We start from the raw sequence: 16448 nt of genomic DNA on the forward strand, positions 1-16448 counted from the left end.
TATAATTCGGATTAGCCGTTTCTGGGATTGGCGTGCACAAACAGACATCCGACAAAAACACAAAAATGCTAAATGCTATTTTTTGGCCTCTACATGAGTAAGTTTTCTTTATTTTATCTTATTATATGTATAGGTTTGTACCATCCTTGAATAATCTAATGCCATCGGCGAAGAGAATCTCTCACTATATCGAATCTTTAAAATATAGCAAGTCGTTGTTAGATCGACTAGGAATAAGAAAGGTCCTAGAATTGTACCCTGTGGCACTCCCATCAGAATAAAACTTAAGGTCATTCTTTATTATTAATTCTGCAATATTAGACAAGTAATGAGATAATATCAAGTGATTTTTTATGTTGGGCCTTGCATCCTTTAGAGATAATTTCAGATGGATACACCCAACTTGCCAGCAGGCGGCAATGCTTTGGCAAAATTACTGTGACAAAGAGGTCGAAAGGTACATAGCTGCAAATCATATTATACTTGTGACGCTGGTATTAAATTGTATTCTGATCGGTCCTCAATAAAATAAAAAGCTAATAATATAAACTGTATAAAAGTATTCAAGTAATGTTATTTCCTAAAAACAAAATATGTGCAAAATATGAATATTCTTTAACCAAGAAATTCTTTTATAATAGTATGTTTTAATTGGTAATAAAGAAAGATTATACTTACTAATTGTCTCGTAATAATTTAATTCAGCCCGTAAAATAATTAAACAAAATTTTTCAATGCTATTAAAATTATCGCTCGTATAATTTTAAATCAAAGCGCAAATTCATTCCAATAATTATCGCACTCGATTGCAACCGCTCATATTGATCAACGCGTTGCCTATAATTACACAGGGTTTTCATAATTTCATAACGGAAAAGTCGCAGTTTTAATGAATGACGACTGATATCTCGTTACACAATGGTCGTGGGAACATGCTCCTACTAACAATAGCAAGCAGATATTTCTCTTTTCACCAATCGCGTTCCCATGTTGCCTTTCTTAGATCCCCTATCAACCGGGGCTTCCTGTTTCTTTCGTTCCATTTTGATAATAAGTTTTTAGCTTCGAAACGAAGAACATTTAGCAAAGGGATAAGGTGAGCTCATTTATGTATTTATCAATTTATTTAGAAAGAATTATAATTTTCATTTTTACTATTAAAATTATTTTCTTCTTTTTAGTACCTAGCTTTAAAACTTGATTATTATCTAAGTATGACACAGAGTGGCGAACATTATCAATAGAGGATTAAGCTTAAAAGTGGGTTACCTGGTGATAAATGGTCGCTGCTAAAATAAAGTTCGGTTACTAATAGCCGCATTATTTGTGAGTGTCGTGACCAAAATCGGTAAGTGCCCTTTAGCACTAGATCTTGCATATACACTAAAATCGGAAGTGCCGGATGTGCAAAGTAAGTAAGAGAAAAAACGGTCTACCGAAAATATTTCTTATGATGAGAGATATATGATCGTTTTGTTATATGCATGTGGCAGCATTGGAACGGCAACTTAAATTTATATAGTCACGCTGTTAAATGCAGACGAAGTCGCGGGTAACAGCTAGTTAATTTACAATACTTAAATCTTTGAAAGGTCCCAGCTAATGTATCCTCTTAACGATAAACTCCTGGCCTAAGATTATTGAGCTGTTTAAAAAAACCCAACGCAAATCTATATATATTATATAAAATTCTCATATCACCTGTTAGTTGCCATACTCTTACTGACATACTCTTCTGAAACGTCTTCATTGATTTTTATAAAACATTATACATTTATTCGGTAGGTCTGACAATCGATCGTACTCTATTTTCCATACCCCTAAAATATTATTGCAATTTTACTTATTAATTTATATGACAAAATAACATTTGCAGGGTCAGCTAGTAATATATAAAACTAGTGGACCCAACAGACGTTGTCCTGTACACATGTTTTAAATTTGAAAAATCTGTCCAGCCGTTAGGAGCAGTTCACTAATATACACATGAGCAGGAGAATTATACTATATGGGCGGAATTGAGAATCTAAACCAATCTCAAATTCACTGAAACAAACAAAAAAGTCATCAAAATCAGTCCAGCCGTTTAGGAGGTAGTTTAATTGTGAATCTAAACCATTTTCGAATCCACCTGAAGACACACACCAATCTCAAATTTACTGGAACACACAAAAATATCATCAAAATCAGTCCAGCCGTTTAGGAGGTAGTTCAATTGTGAATCTAAACCATTCTCGAATCCACCTTAATACACACAGAAAGTTTCATTAGAATCGGTCCAGCCGTCTAGGAGGAGTTCAGTGACATACACACGCACACAAGAATTATATATATTAAGATTTTGTAACGACCCTGGATTGTCTACGATGCCGAAACAAAAATACAAATTTGAATCTTCGTCTCAGTTATATAAAAGCTTTTTCATTGCATATTCTAAAGCAAAATCGAAAAGTGTAACAGTTTCTCGCAAGGACGGATAAATAAATCAAATCGATGTGTTGGTCGCGTCGAGTCCACAGTCATGTTACTTAAGTACGGTGTGAAATATTAATGTAGAGCGGCCAGGGCCTTCCTCAGTTCTAAGAGGCACAGTCCACAGCACACTGTCACCACGCTTCGATGAACATAACTTACTTATCAACTTACTGATAACCTCCAACTTTAAGATTATATGAATTATGTTGTATTATCACCTACTCATATCGTGAATTATACTAACAAACCAATACTTTTTTATTGAATGTCAAAGATTTGTACTTGTACATATACTTCTTACCATTTACCATAACTTCGGAAAAGTGGAGCGTGAGAAATTCACTGTCACTCTTTTAAAAGAATATTTAGAGCTTCATAGTTTTACAACTATTTTACATACAAAATATACAAAGTGATGCAACAACTCAATCGATCAACTTGTTAGTAATTTCGACTTTAAAAATGTCAGTAAATCTATATATGAAAATAAAAATTAATTGCTGTTCGTTAGTCTCGCTAAAACTCGAGAACGGCTGGACCGATTTGGCTAATTTTGGTCTTGAATTATTCCTGGAAGTCCAGAGAAGGTTTAAAAGGTGAATAAAAATTAAAATGCTCGGAATTAAATAAAAACAACTATTTTGTTTTTCCTTTGATGTGTCCCCCGTCGTTCAGAAATCAAATTGAAAGAATAGTTTAAAATGAATAACTTACTAGAATTTATATCTTTCTTTCTCAGGAGGTAAAAAATAAACTTAATTTTATATACAGAACAACGTCTGTCGGGTCAGCTAGTCGTAAATAAAACTCAAGAGTTATTGAGTTCAGCTGATGCTAAATTGATATTCACACACACTGTAGGTGTATAAATAAATGTATTATGCAAGCATTTGAAACCTTTCAAGTATTTTTATAAAGTAGAGCTAAATTTATCAAAAAAGTTGGGATATCGACGACAGGATCATCCAGCCACCACAAGTTTCGTCAGTTCACAAGCTTAATGCATGGACCAGACATCTCTATTCTCAACTTTAGGGACAGTAACGACCCGCCCCACGCCGCCACAAGCAACATTTAAGCGAGCACGACGAAGGAGTTCATTTTTGAAATATTATTATACGTATAGAGGACAACATTTGACATTAAAATGGAAAAATCTTATAAAAATAAATAAAAATTGAGTGAAAAGCAGAAAATATCCAAAATTTTAAATATAGTTCAAGTAAAACATATGACACTATCATTATTTATCACTAGGTACTCTACGAATACAACGAAGTTAATATTAGGTAAGAGTTTCTTATTTCATTGTAGGTACGCAAACTTTAATACGGACTTCACTCATTTCACGAAGCTTCTTCTATGGATTCCCAACTCGTCGCTAACAGGATTGTCAAACGACACCGCAAAAAAGCGACACGAGTCATTAAAACCAATTCGTAAAGCAAGTAAAAACAATCTTGGAATGTGTAAAACGCATGGGAAAGCGCGCACGCTGCGACCACAGAAGGGGTTCACTTTGAGCGTGTAATCAAGATCCGGTTTACCTTTTTTAAATGTTCCTACGTGTCTTAAGCTTAATGAGATGAAAGGACAATTGGCTTAATCTTTGTAACGAATTTAATACAGGGCTTTCACTTTATCCTACTTCCTTTTATTTTATATTTTAAATAACAATATCTATCTATCTATATATATAAAAATGAATTGCTGTTCGTTAGTCTCGCTAAAACTCGTGAACGGCGGGACCGACTTGGCTAATTTTGGTCTTGAATTATTTGTGGAAGTCCAGAGAAGGTTTAAAAGGTGAATAAATAGGAAAATGCTGCTAAATTAAATAAAAACACCAATTTTGTTTTTCCTTTGATGTGTCCATACATAATTTCTATGAGAGAATTTACTGACGCACGGTTTGACAGTTCTGCTGTGAAACAATTTCTTTACGACAGCAGGATGCATATTTTACGAAGTAATTTTTGATGTTATGATATATTGTTGACAAATTCATATAAAAACATTATTTTATTTATTATATACAGAACAACGTCTGTCGGGTCAACTAGTTAAAAATATTTTTGTATGTTGGTACCGACATACATTTTTTTGAAAGCTTGATGATGTTTCAAACTATTCTACAAAACTGTATGTTTAATAGATTTATACGCGGGTACAAATTACCTACTGGAAAATATAGGATTTTAATCTAGGTTTTTCAATTAATTTATAATCATAATTCATTTTAATCGTTGTAAAACAACTAGCTATTCTAACTTGTTACTTATATTTCTATCAACTTTAGAAAAAACTTACCGACCTAAAGATTAAAATTTTTGTTAAGTTCTTTTAAGGTTATAAAGACAGTGCCGCATTTTACACAGTGTGCGGTAACGCCCTTATTTAAGGTAAGTTACCCATATAAACTAAAAATCCTTTAGATACGCGGCAGGTATATTCAGAATCGTGCCCACAGGAAGGCTTACGAAATTTAGAATACTTAGTGTATTTATTTATAATAATATGTAAGTATTTAAATAAAACACTTTTAAAGGATTAAAACGCGTGTAATTGTAACGGTTTTACATTAGATGTTTGCGTAAAAGTAACATTTTTATTTTAGTTAACCCGACGTTTCAAGACCTTTCCAGATGTCATTTTCAGGGGGACTGTAGATGAAGTGAGTCAAAGATAGTATTTGTCATAGTTGTCATTATGAAGTTTAGCGCCATTTATTTCCTCGGAGGTGGTATTTGCTGTACACAGATGGTTTTTGGCAAAATTTACTGACAGTGTCCTCTTCTTTTTTGGTATGTGTAGTTATGGGTTTTAATTTAGAGATTATTAAATTATTATGTCAGACTAGATTTTATCGTCAAAGAATTTCAATTTTTTTTAGGAAAATAAGGGACGAGAGGAGCAGGACGTTCAGCTGATGGTAATTGATACACCATGCCCGTTACAATGCAGTGCCGCTCAGGAAAAACCTTTCTTGAAAAACCCCAAAAATTCTGAGGGGCACTACAACTGCGCTCGTCACCTTAAGACATAAGATGTTTAGTCTCATTTGCCCAGTAATTTCACTAGCAACAGTAATGTTTAAACATTACTGCTTCACGGCAGAAATAGGCGTCGTTGTGGTACCCATAATCTAGCCGGCATCCTGAGCAAAGGAGCCGGACTGGAATGAAAGATTATAAAACTTTATTTGCATATTATGTGTATATATGTATAGATACTATATATATGGTGATTCTGTTCTCTACATAAGCCACTTTTCCATTGGCTTCTTTGGGCCAACTTTTCTATAGTAGAAGAGTTGAAAATAAAAGATCGACTAGCAAGCATTCATTCGAGTTTTTCCACCATGTGACGTGGACACAACATGAACCCTGACACGATGGAAGGAAGCAGACCACATTGGGATACACACAACAACAGACAGTACATACAGACTAGTCTGACCAACAGCTTTGTGGATGATAAAGCCACAATGTTTATTTACACACTAATAAGAAGCCACGGAACCGTTTCTGAAAACTTAATTAACTACGGTCGGTTACCTCTTGAAAAAAAAAATCAATGTTAACTCTAAAGTGAGAATAATTTATCGAGCTAATATAACAGAGTAAAGTGAACATGAGGATCGTAAGTGAGACCACCTTACACAACTACAGGCAGTGCGGATGAATGCACTTCATGCCTCACAAGCTGCCCGTGGGTACTGCGATGTACTTGTTTGTTTTATTGTAAACGACGCTACGTTACTTTAGAGCCCTGAAACACAAGAACGACCGACCGAAGAATGGGATCTCTTTTATTTGAATAGGAATTACAAAAGTCAAGTGCAAGTCACACACAGTCGACAACACTTCTCTTAAAGCCTCGCCTAGTATCGGAATACTGGGTCTCGAAATCCCGAGCGATTGTCAATTCCGTGGCCATCTGGAGTGCAAAGCCAAATTGGCTTTGAAGAAGATGGGCGTCATTAATAGAGCACGGCAATACTTGAAGCTGGCACATTCTAGCGCTCTACAAAGCGCAGGTCCGACCACATATGGAGTATTGCTGTCATCTCTGGTCTCGCGCACCCCAGTATCAGCTCGATCCATTTGAGCATGTGCAACGCAGTGCAGCTCGAATTGGCAGGGACCCAGTGCTCTGTGAACGGCTGGATCACTTGGCGTTGCGTAGAGACGTCGCTTCATTATGTGGCTTCTATCGAATTTATCACAGGGAGTGTTCCGAATAGTTGTTTCACCTGATTCCTGCCGCCGAATTCCACCTTCGCACGACACGCCACAAGTTAGGATATCATCCCCACCACACCACACCTGGATGTGTGGCAGTCTTCCATCGTGCGGTTTTCAAGGAGTTTTCTTCTACGTACTATAAAGCTGTGGAATGAACTTCCTTGTGCGGTGTTTCCGGGACGATACGACATTTCAAACAAGCGCGTACACCTTCCTTAAAGGCTGGTAACGCTCCTGTGATTCCTCTGGTGTTGCAAGAGAATATAGGCGGCAGTCATCAGGTATCACCAGGTGACCCGTACGCTCGTTTGTCCTCCTTTTCCATAAAAAAAACACACGAAGTTGCACACGAAGAAAACAAAATGTGGCTACAAATTCTAAGTAAATCACACTCAAATATTCAGTTACATACATTGATGCATATGTAGATACACAGGTGAATCTAATATAAAGCAATATTCTGAATTGGACTAAACGTGATCATATTGTGAAGACCGATTTGCATAAGATAAAAATATTAACAAACACCCGTTATGTTATTGAGATGCATACATAATTTATGTTACACAAATAAAACTTGAATGAATGAATATTTAACTAAATTATGTACTAGGCTTATAAAATGCTAAATAAATTTTACATATCCTACCTGTTGAGCAGACAACGACGTTAAATTTTGTTAATGATTAGAATCTGACCGTGTGCAACCTACACCTATTCGAATTGTCGAATATCCAGTGCTTTTTCACCGGCTAGATTAGTTGGCGATGGGTAGACACGTCGTTGCATTGTATATCTTCTACCGCATTAATAACAGTGTGCCATGCAAAGAGTTGTGTGACCTGATTGCTGGCGTCGAATTGTCCAGAAAAGTGCGTACACGTAAATGGCCGGCAACGCTCCTGTAATTCCTCCGGTGTGGCTAGACAATATGATCGGAAGTCACTTCACATCAGGTGACCTGTAAGCTGGTTTGCTTTTCTCTTCCATAAAAACTGACGAGACTAGCAACAAGTAATTGTTCACTGTAATTGATCCGTAAAGCATCCCGCAATACAGTCCACTGGCTTGTACAGCTTCAGCTCGGAACTCTTGAAGAACGAAAAATTTTGAACAGGACTGCAGTTGGCTTTTGTCAAGATTTGATTTTGAAGATTTGTCTTATTGATAAGAGATTATTTTTTTACATTTTTACTAGTAGGAGGCTCCTTTGCATAGGATGTCGGCCATATTATGGATACCACAACGGCGCCTATTTCTGCCGTTTAGCAGTATTGTGTAAGCATTAACATCATTTTGTCTGAGCTGCACTACATTTTAATGGTCATGGCTTATCAAATAACATCAACTGAACGTCCTGCTCGTCTCGTCCCTTAATTTAATAAAAAAAAAATCTTTTCAGCAACGCACGCACACCAAAACAAAGTGGTCGGTCACTTTGTTTAGTATCGCCGGGGGTAAGACGTAGGTCACGCACACAAAGTAATAAATCTGGCCTGTTACCATGCGGTGCGTAACAGTAAGAGGCTCCATCTAGACGTAAAAATTATCTAAGTCTCGAGACACAAGATCAGTAGTTTCACTAGTGATGGTGCACGGAAAACTAAGCAGAAATAATACTTGCACACTACCTACTGCTTGTCGGTAGAAAAAGTGGGATCACTATCACGAACACTAGATAGGTTAAGAATCTAATTATCTCCAGGTCTAATTATCCGGCGTTCTATCCAACAGAGCATCCCAGTGATAATAAAACACCACGCGACCGCTGATTTTTTTTTATGACAATAAGGGACGAGACGAACAGGATGTTCAGCTTATGGTAATTGATACGCCCTGCCCATTAGAACAATTCTGAGCGGCACTATAATTGCACTCGTTACCTTGAGACATAATTAAGATGTTAAGTCTCTTTTGCTCAGTAATTACACTAGCTACGGCGCCTTACAGACTGAAACACAAATGTGTAAGCATTACTGTTTCACAGCAGAAATAGGCGCCGTTGTGGTACCCATAATCTATCCGGCATCCTGTCCAAAGCAGCCTCCCACTGGTGTGTGATGTGAGGGCCAGTGAAAACATATATTCCATATTCAAATATTGTGAGCCTTCTTGAATGTAAATTCCGCTAACATTAATTGTCTTCTATCAATTCGACAAGTAATTCGCCTCCACACGAGGCATCCACAGGAGATATTGACTGGCCAAATTCTTCCCGAGACTAGAAGACGAATCTTAGCGGAATTTACAGTCAAGAAAGGCACACTATATTTGAATAATTTTGGATTTTCGCAAAATAACGCCCATTCAATAAATTTTCATATATAATTTTAAAAACAAGTAATTTAGTTTTGCAATTTAGAAACGCTAGTCACATTTAAAGACCCCAGTTCAACCAATTAAACTGATTACACGGCCAGCCTACATAAGAGTTAAATTGATCTTACTTACTCAATAATATGTGTTATAATAATATTGCCTAATGCTACCTCGTAACTGACAATAAATTATCTAATGGACTCTACGACACTGACCTAATTGTTATAAGTTTTTTTAACTGAAAAGTACAATAAAATTTGGGCATATAATAATTGTTTGAATATAATATATTGTGCGACGACCTACAATAAGTTATTTATGAAAAATTTTGATAAATAATAGCTAAAGTAGTATTGACGCGTCTGTATTACATATCTCTACTAATATTATAAATGTGAATGTAAGTTTGTTTGTTACGCTTTCACACATAAACCACTGAACCGATTTTAATGAAATTAGGTACAAAGATTAGAGCTTGGAAAAGGACAAAGGCTACTTTTTATATATGGAAAAAAAATGGAGGGGGTTGAGATAGGCGATGGAAGTTCGGAAGATGACACCATGAAACTTTGTGTTTAGGCAATTGATAAGAAGTAATTTATATATATTTGTTCGAGCATTTTCGAAACTTTGGCCTACATGGGGATGAAAAACGAGATTAAAGTTCGCAGGGAAGCGATATCCGCTGTATCATAGAAGAGCGCCGCCAGCAGCGGAAAGAGCAGTTTGTGTATATGTATTATTTGCAAAGTATCCTAAAAAATAAAAAGTCTGCCCAAAGTAACTATTCCACGCGAACAAAGTAGTGGCTAAAAGCTAGTTAGTTTATATATTAGTTTCAGTATATAAGAACAATAAGATATTTTATTTGTTAAGACATTTTTTTTAAACAATAACTTATTTATATAACTTGACAACACTGATATAGTATGAAGACAAAAACGGACAAAACTTTTCAAGTTTGTGTAGTGCTAATGAATTAGTGTAACACAATATAAAAATAGTAATGTTATAAAAGACACATGAATAAAATCACTTCCCTTTAACAGAGACATTCAGAAATATGTTAATGTACACATTCTTAGTTTAATCTATCTAGCTGTTTAAGTTAAAGTAGAATTACTTGCAAGTGGGGCAACATTATAATAAATATACTATAATGTTCCCCACAGGAAAAAAAGTGACAGAGATGAATCCGATAAGAAATTTGACCGAACTTTTCTCTATTTGTGAATATGTCTTGAATAGTAGGAGGCAATACGTCGTATGGTGGGCTACATATCTATCATTCACGTATTATATATGATTTATTTATAGTGACACTCGATAGCTAAAGACTCAAAGGAATCAATAAGTTAATTATTGCACCCGGTGGAGTGGGAAGAACCTCCATTTTCAGGAATATTCACTGCGCCATTTAATTTAATACCTTAAAAATATTTCCCATCGTAAATTATTATTGATCTTTAAATACCTAGCCTGGAAATAAATTACCATTTGTAGACAGAACACGAGATGCTTCTTATTTACTTAGTTTATTTAAATTCACATTTTTTGCATCCACCATGTTATCGGGGACCCCAGACGGCTCTTGAGCAGTGTCATTCAAGTTTTGACACCGTAAACTAGAGCACTCCAATATCGATATGTACGTGACTCTATATGAGTTTCCCTTATCTCCCAACCATATTTCGTTAGTTCAATTTTGCTTTCTCCCTTTTTTCTTTGCTTTGCTTTTCTCTCCCTTTCAAGAAGGGGGATTGCTAAAACGCGTTTAAAACTCAATCGAAGCATATCACAAACGGTTAATTATGTGTAGTTAAGCTATAGACTCAAAGAAATCAATACGGTAAGTGTGCAGTGTGAATTGTTGCGCCCGGTGGAGTGGGATACACCTCCATTTTCAGGTATATTCACTGCACCATATAATTTACTTTAGAATACATTGACTTGAAAAAGCTACGATACTCGTTTATGTTTCGTTCGACAGCTCTTGTCGAGACCAATCGTCTTCCAATGTAGAGTTGGTGTGATCAAGAGATCACTTATCAACAGCTGACCTGTAGATTTTTTTGTCTATTGCCAAAAAAATCCATTCGTGACTTAATTTTCATCTCTAACGATGTTCTTACAAAAAAATAATTTAAACGTGGCCATAACCTAACTATAACAACGTCAGTGACCTAACAATAACGACATCTAAAATGGAGTTTATCTTTTTCTGTTACAAAACAGTGTTTAGCTTGTGTTTAACCAAAACTGCGTTAAACACAACATAAACTGAAGTGTACAGAAACAAGAAGAAGTGTAAGAAACGGAACGCAATTTTTGACAGCTGTCATCTAACTGTCATGATCTATCAGTTAGAGACACCTTAGATTCTACTCGTATTACAATATAAGCAATATCTAAAGATTGTTGAACGCTAAACAACAGAAAGACACATATTGATATAGCAGTTTTTTAAAACAAGTGTTCAAGACGTGTTTAACTTTTTTGTAATAGCACAGTTAATGTTCAAAACATTAAATCCAATGAAATTATTTTTACACTAGCTAATACCCGCAACTTCGTCGCGTACACACATGATTGAGTACGTTGTGGGTATAAAAATAATTAATAACTTTATATTAAATTAATATATTGCAATGATTTTTTTAAATAAGGGTCAAATATTTAAGCAATAAAATTAAAAGGATTTAATTTAATTTCTTACCTGGGTACTTTATATATAGATCGAAGAGACTTATTAAACTATTTAGAGTGTGTGCAACTAGAAGTAATCTTAGAGTCTACTTAGGTGTTGGGTTTAAAAATGAGAGAAAAGAAAGGCGATACTAGCGTACCAATAGATGAAGTAGGTATAACCGCAAGTGAGTCCCCTCTTTTCCTTTCATATGTAAATCACAAAAATCTATCCAGTTTTTTCTATCATATATCTTTACATAAATGAAATAATCTTTCATTTTATTTATATAGATAAGACTACAACTTCGTTTATATAGACAAGATACAAAAACGTTATGACATTACAAAATATCGCCACCCACGCCCTTAAGTACGGATGGTTATAAAACCCTTTTTTCATCTGTGAGAATTCCCGGAGCTTCTACAAGTCATTCAATACTTACATGGCTTCGTAACAGGAAAGCGAGTAATTGTGAATTATAATAATGGAATAGGGGTTTTAAAGGAGCTATCGTGTCACTTTGTAGTGGTAATTACCGATGTTTGTGCTTCGATCAGTGCGAGGCTTTGCACAGGATACCGGCTAGATTATGGGTACCACAACGACGCCTTTTTCTGACGTGAAGCAGTAATATGTAAGCATTACTGTGTTTCGGTCTGAAGGGCGTCGTAGCTAGTGAAATTACTGAGAAAATGAGACTTAACATCTTATGTCTCAAGGTGACGAGCATAGTTTTAGTACCGCTCAGAATTTTTGGGGTTTTTCAAGAATCCTGAGCGACACTGCATTGTAACGGGCATGGCGTATCAATTACCATCAGCTGAACGTCCAGCTCGTCGCATCCCTTATTTTCATTAAAAAAAATACTGTGCAATACCAATTAATATGATCAGATATCATAAGAGACTCATAAGTTCTGCTTTCTACTACAACTGACTTATCTCAAAAGAATGAGCCCAACAATTCTAACTTAATAAAACCTCAGCAACTCAAAAATATTTAGATTTGTTCTCTCACACATATACACATACAATCACACTTGCGGACTCCCCCATTTGGTAGAGTCCAGACATACTTCTTTGGCTCTTTCTATCAGGATCATTATGCTATCTCGTTGTTGCTAATCTTGAAGGTCGAGGATGGACCTAATTGCGTAATTTTCCTAGTCATACGTCTAACTCGACCTTTACCAACACTTCCTTCCACATCAGCCCTGTCATGTAGTGCAGTCAATCTACTTCCATCCGGCCCCTTCTTTCTCTTACCAACAACACGTGCTACGTCATCTTTCTCGCTCACTCTCTTAAGTCAATATTTCTGAATCTGTCTTTTAAATTCCAGTTTCATTGACATCTAAAACCTCCGATTCACAAAATCTACACCTTCTTAAAGTCGAAGTGATCATTAACTTCCAACAAGCCATTTTAAATGCATTTACTTCCTGAATCTCGATAAATTTCTTGTATCACCGCTCCATTTCGAAACTAATTGGTAAGTATAGTAGGTAATATAAACCTTCCCTAAGTGAAATCATATATGCCGCAAGCTCCATGAAACAAAATAATTCGTGTCCAGTTTAAGCCTACTTTGCTATTAAAGAGTGCTTACATAGATTTTATAAAATAAAAGAAAAATTACTCTTTTGACCACGTGATGATAAGTGATCACCGCCGCCCATACTCTCTTCACCAGAGGTATCACTGGAGCGTTGCCGGTCTTTAAGGTATCCGTGTCATATTCGTCTTTTATGAGCGTGTATAGAAATTCATTTAATAGTGAAGTTGAAAGTATTTTTATAAGAATCTTCTAAAATGCCCCAAAAATATTTCCCGTAAATTACCATTGATCTTTAGATGTAGCCTTTGAAATAAATTACCATTAGTAGACAGAACACGAAATGCTTCTTATTTAATTAGTTTATTTAAAGCCTGATTTTTTAGATCCACGAAGTTATCGGTGGTCCCCAGAGCGGTCTTGAGCGGTATCATTCAATACGGTGTCAAAAGTAGAGCAATCCAATATCGAAGTGCGCGACTCTACATGAGTTTCGTTCACCTCCCAACAATATATCGATAGTTTAATTTCACCTTCTCCCTTTTCTCTTTGCTTTCACAAGGGAGAATAGCAAAATGATGCTAAAACGTCTCTATGGCTCATTCGAATCACATCACAAACGTATAAAAACATAAAAGTAATTTTCTTACAACAGATTCATGTGAATTTAATTAAAACGTCTTTTAAATCACTATTAGTTTTATTTTTTACTGACACTCAAATAGCAACAACCGTCACTAGTCCACTTCGGTAGCTGTGTTATTTAAATTTAATCATCTATACGAACCGATTAATAATTAATTTATAAATAAGTGATTTGAACATTTTATATGTTAGATAAAAATATTTACAATTTTAAATAATTCCAATATGTTTTTGAATTTGTGTTACTCATGTCAAATGCATTCTTTCTTCCCGCTAAACTCGAAGACAATGACCCTCAGGCTCTTTAATTATAAATGTTTATTGTACGATATCACATTGAAATCCATATTTTATGTAAAAAAAAAGCCCGCTGACTTTCTTGCGCCCATTCTTCTCAGGTCTAAGGCAGTCTCTTTCGAATGGGTGGTAGTTTTTGACGTTCAATAAGTGATTTTAAATCCTATTTTGAATAAAAATATTTGAATTTGAATGGTAACTTGAAAATGTATCAATTTAATATGCCACCAAGGCTTCCTCTATTTCCAAGTTCGAGTCGATAGAAATAGCTTGCGGTGTAGGTGTAATCGTGTTCGTGTACGACACGCGTAGATCTCGGCATCTTGTGCAACGTACAATAATTCGTTTCTATAATATTATTACATTGATGTAACGCGTTCCGCTTTATTTTGTAATAATTCTGAATGAATCGGTTTCACTTTTCTGCAACATTGCGGTCGTAATTACCCTGGGAACTGTATAAAAATGCCGTGGGAAAGTGTGTGTAACTATTCAATGAATTTTCAAATAGATTCACAGGATTATTTCACGCCAGGTAATACGCTAACTTGGGTTCAGAATACCTGAATATTACCGTATCGAAGCTTGAGTTCTTATTGTATCCATTTATTGAACGTATATATTATATAGTTTAACTAAATATTATATATTATAGACTAAGAGCTATCACACCTATATAGACATATTTTTAGTATCTACCACCTAAGTGAGTTATTGAGTTGGTTTTTAATTATTCTCTGTGATTTTTTTCATCGAAATTTAGTCTGAATTGAATTATAATACCAATAACTAAAATTGAACTTGTCAGTATTTCTGTTAATAGCAAAATTTAAATCAAAATATGATAATATCTTAATTAGATGTGTAGATAAATAAATATGAGTTCTAATTACCTTCAATAAGCAAACGGGCAATCCCACTTTTTGTATTATAAGACTCCTGAGGTCCGCAGTAGTTAAAATTGCCGCATTCCACTAGAGCCCGGCGCAAGACGCAGCCTCCCTATCTGGACCGGTTGTTTACCTCGCGGCAGCGGCACATCAATCCCAACACTCACGCGGAACTCATCACTAAAACACCTATTGAATCACTGCCATAATGTCATCGGTGCGAGGACTTCTTGTTACACAATGCTTTTTGCGAAGATCGTAAGCGATCAATGGCTTGAATGAGAGCGACAGGTCACAGGTAGTTAGCGGTCGACGACGCGCAGACTACTGCCGTTATCGCGACGACAGCGCCCCCTCGGCCAAGGCACCGGCCGCACTGCGCGCATGCGCATTGATCGTTTTGATGTGCTCTAGGCAAAGTCAAGCCTTCACATATCTACGAGAGCTCCCAATTTTTGTATGAAGTCTAAGCTCTTCACGTAACAAGCCCCCTAACTGCAATAGCATGAGCGTCCTTACCGACACAAGTACACGCCCAGTGCGTAAGCCTGAATATAGTTTTGAATAAATTTGCAGTGGTGCTATTCTGGTTTACTTTTTGATTAATTTTAATTTAATAAAACTCTATTCATATCTAAATAGAGTCGTAAACGTTACGTAACCTGGGTGATGTACACAATAAGTAGGTATACTATACGTGTTTGTCCGTCTGCATTTTTAATAAAAGTTGCTACAGGTTTGACCTACTTCGTATCAACACAAATATTTTACTGAGAATGGGAGTGGCATTTCACCCTCACAAAATGTCACCACGAGACTCTACGTTTGATTTTGTAGACGTTTTGCCGTTTACAACTCAAGGAACGTGAACTCGTATACTTAGTTACAAGTACTTAATTATATCTAGAATAATAAAAGTTGCTATGGGACGGAGTTATTTTTAGAGTCGTCATCTTTATGTACGTACGTTTGTAGATGTTATAAAATATTCTAAAATTGTAACAAAGAAACAATGTTCAGCCTATTTATTTCATTTGGGCTACGAACTTATAGGAATATTGAAAAAAGCTGTACATGTATATTTTATTTTATTTTTATATTCAATATATATACAGTTTTCAATTGTTACCCATTTAAGGGGAGGTAACTTGATACGTGGGTAACACTGAAAATGTTAAGAACTGGCCAGTTAGAAACATTGCTAATGAAAACTTTTTTTGAATTTCAAATTTAGAACTCTTTGCTAATGTAGTATATTGCATTCATTTGTCATTTTTTAAAAATCTAAAACTCTTGTTACACGTGAAAATGAACCTAACGCAAGAAAATTTT

General features: G+C 35.6%; 1 protein-coding gene across 1 annotated transcript in view; it reads right to left on the reverse strand.

Annotated features, from left to right (window-relative positions):
- LOC126971570 (protein turtle) overlaps nucleotides 1–15429 on the reverse strand; it is a 127186-nt gene extending 111757 nt beyond the window's left edge. Inside the window, exon 1 of the mRNA XM_050817877.1 lies at nucleotides 15120–15429. The gene's annotated coding sequence lies outside the window, so the exon portion shown is untranslated. The remainder of the gene's footprint in view (nucleotides 1–15119) is intronic.
- Between the last annotated feature and the right edge of the window lie 1019 nt (nucleotides 15430–16448).

The sequence above is a fragment of the Leptidea sinapis genome, chromosome 24 (assembly GCF_905404315.1).
Source record: "Leptidea sinapis chromosome 24, ilLepSina1.1, whole genome shotgun sequence".
Taxonomy (NCBI): Eukaryota; Metazoa; Arthropoda; class Insecta; order Lepidoptera; family Pieridae; genus Leptidea; species Leptidea sinapis.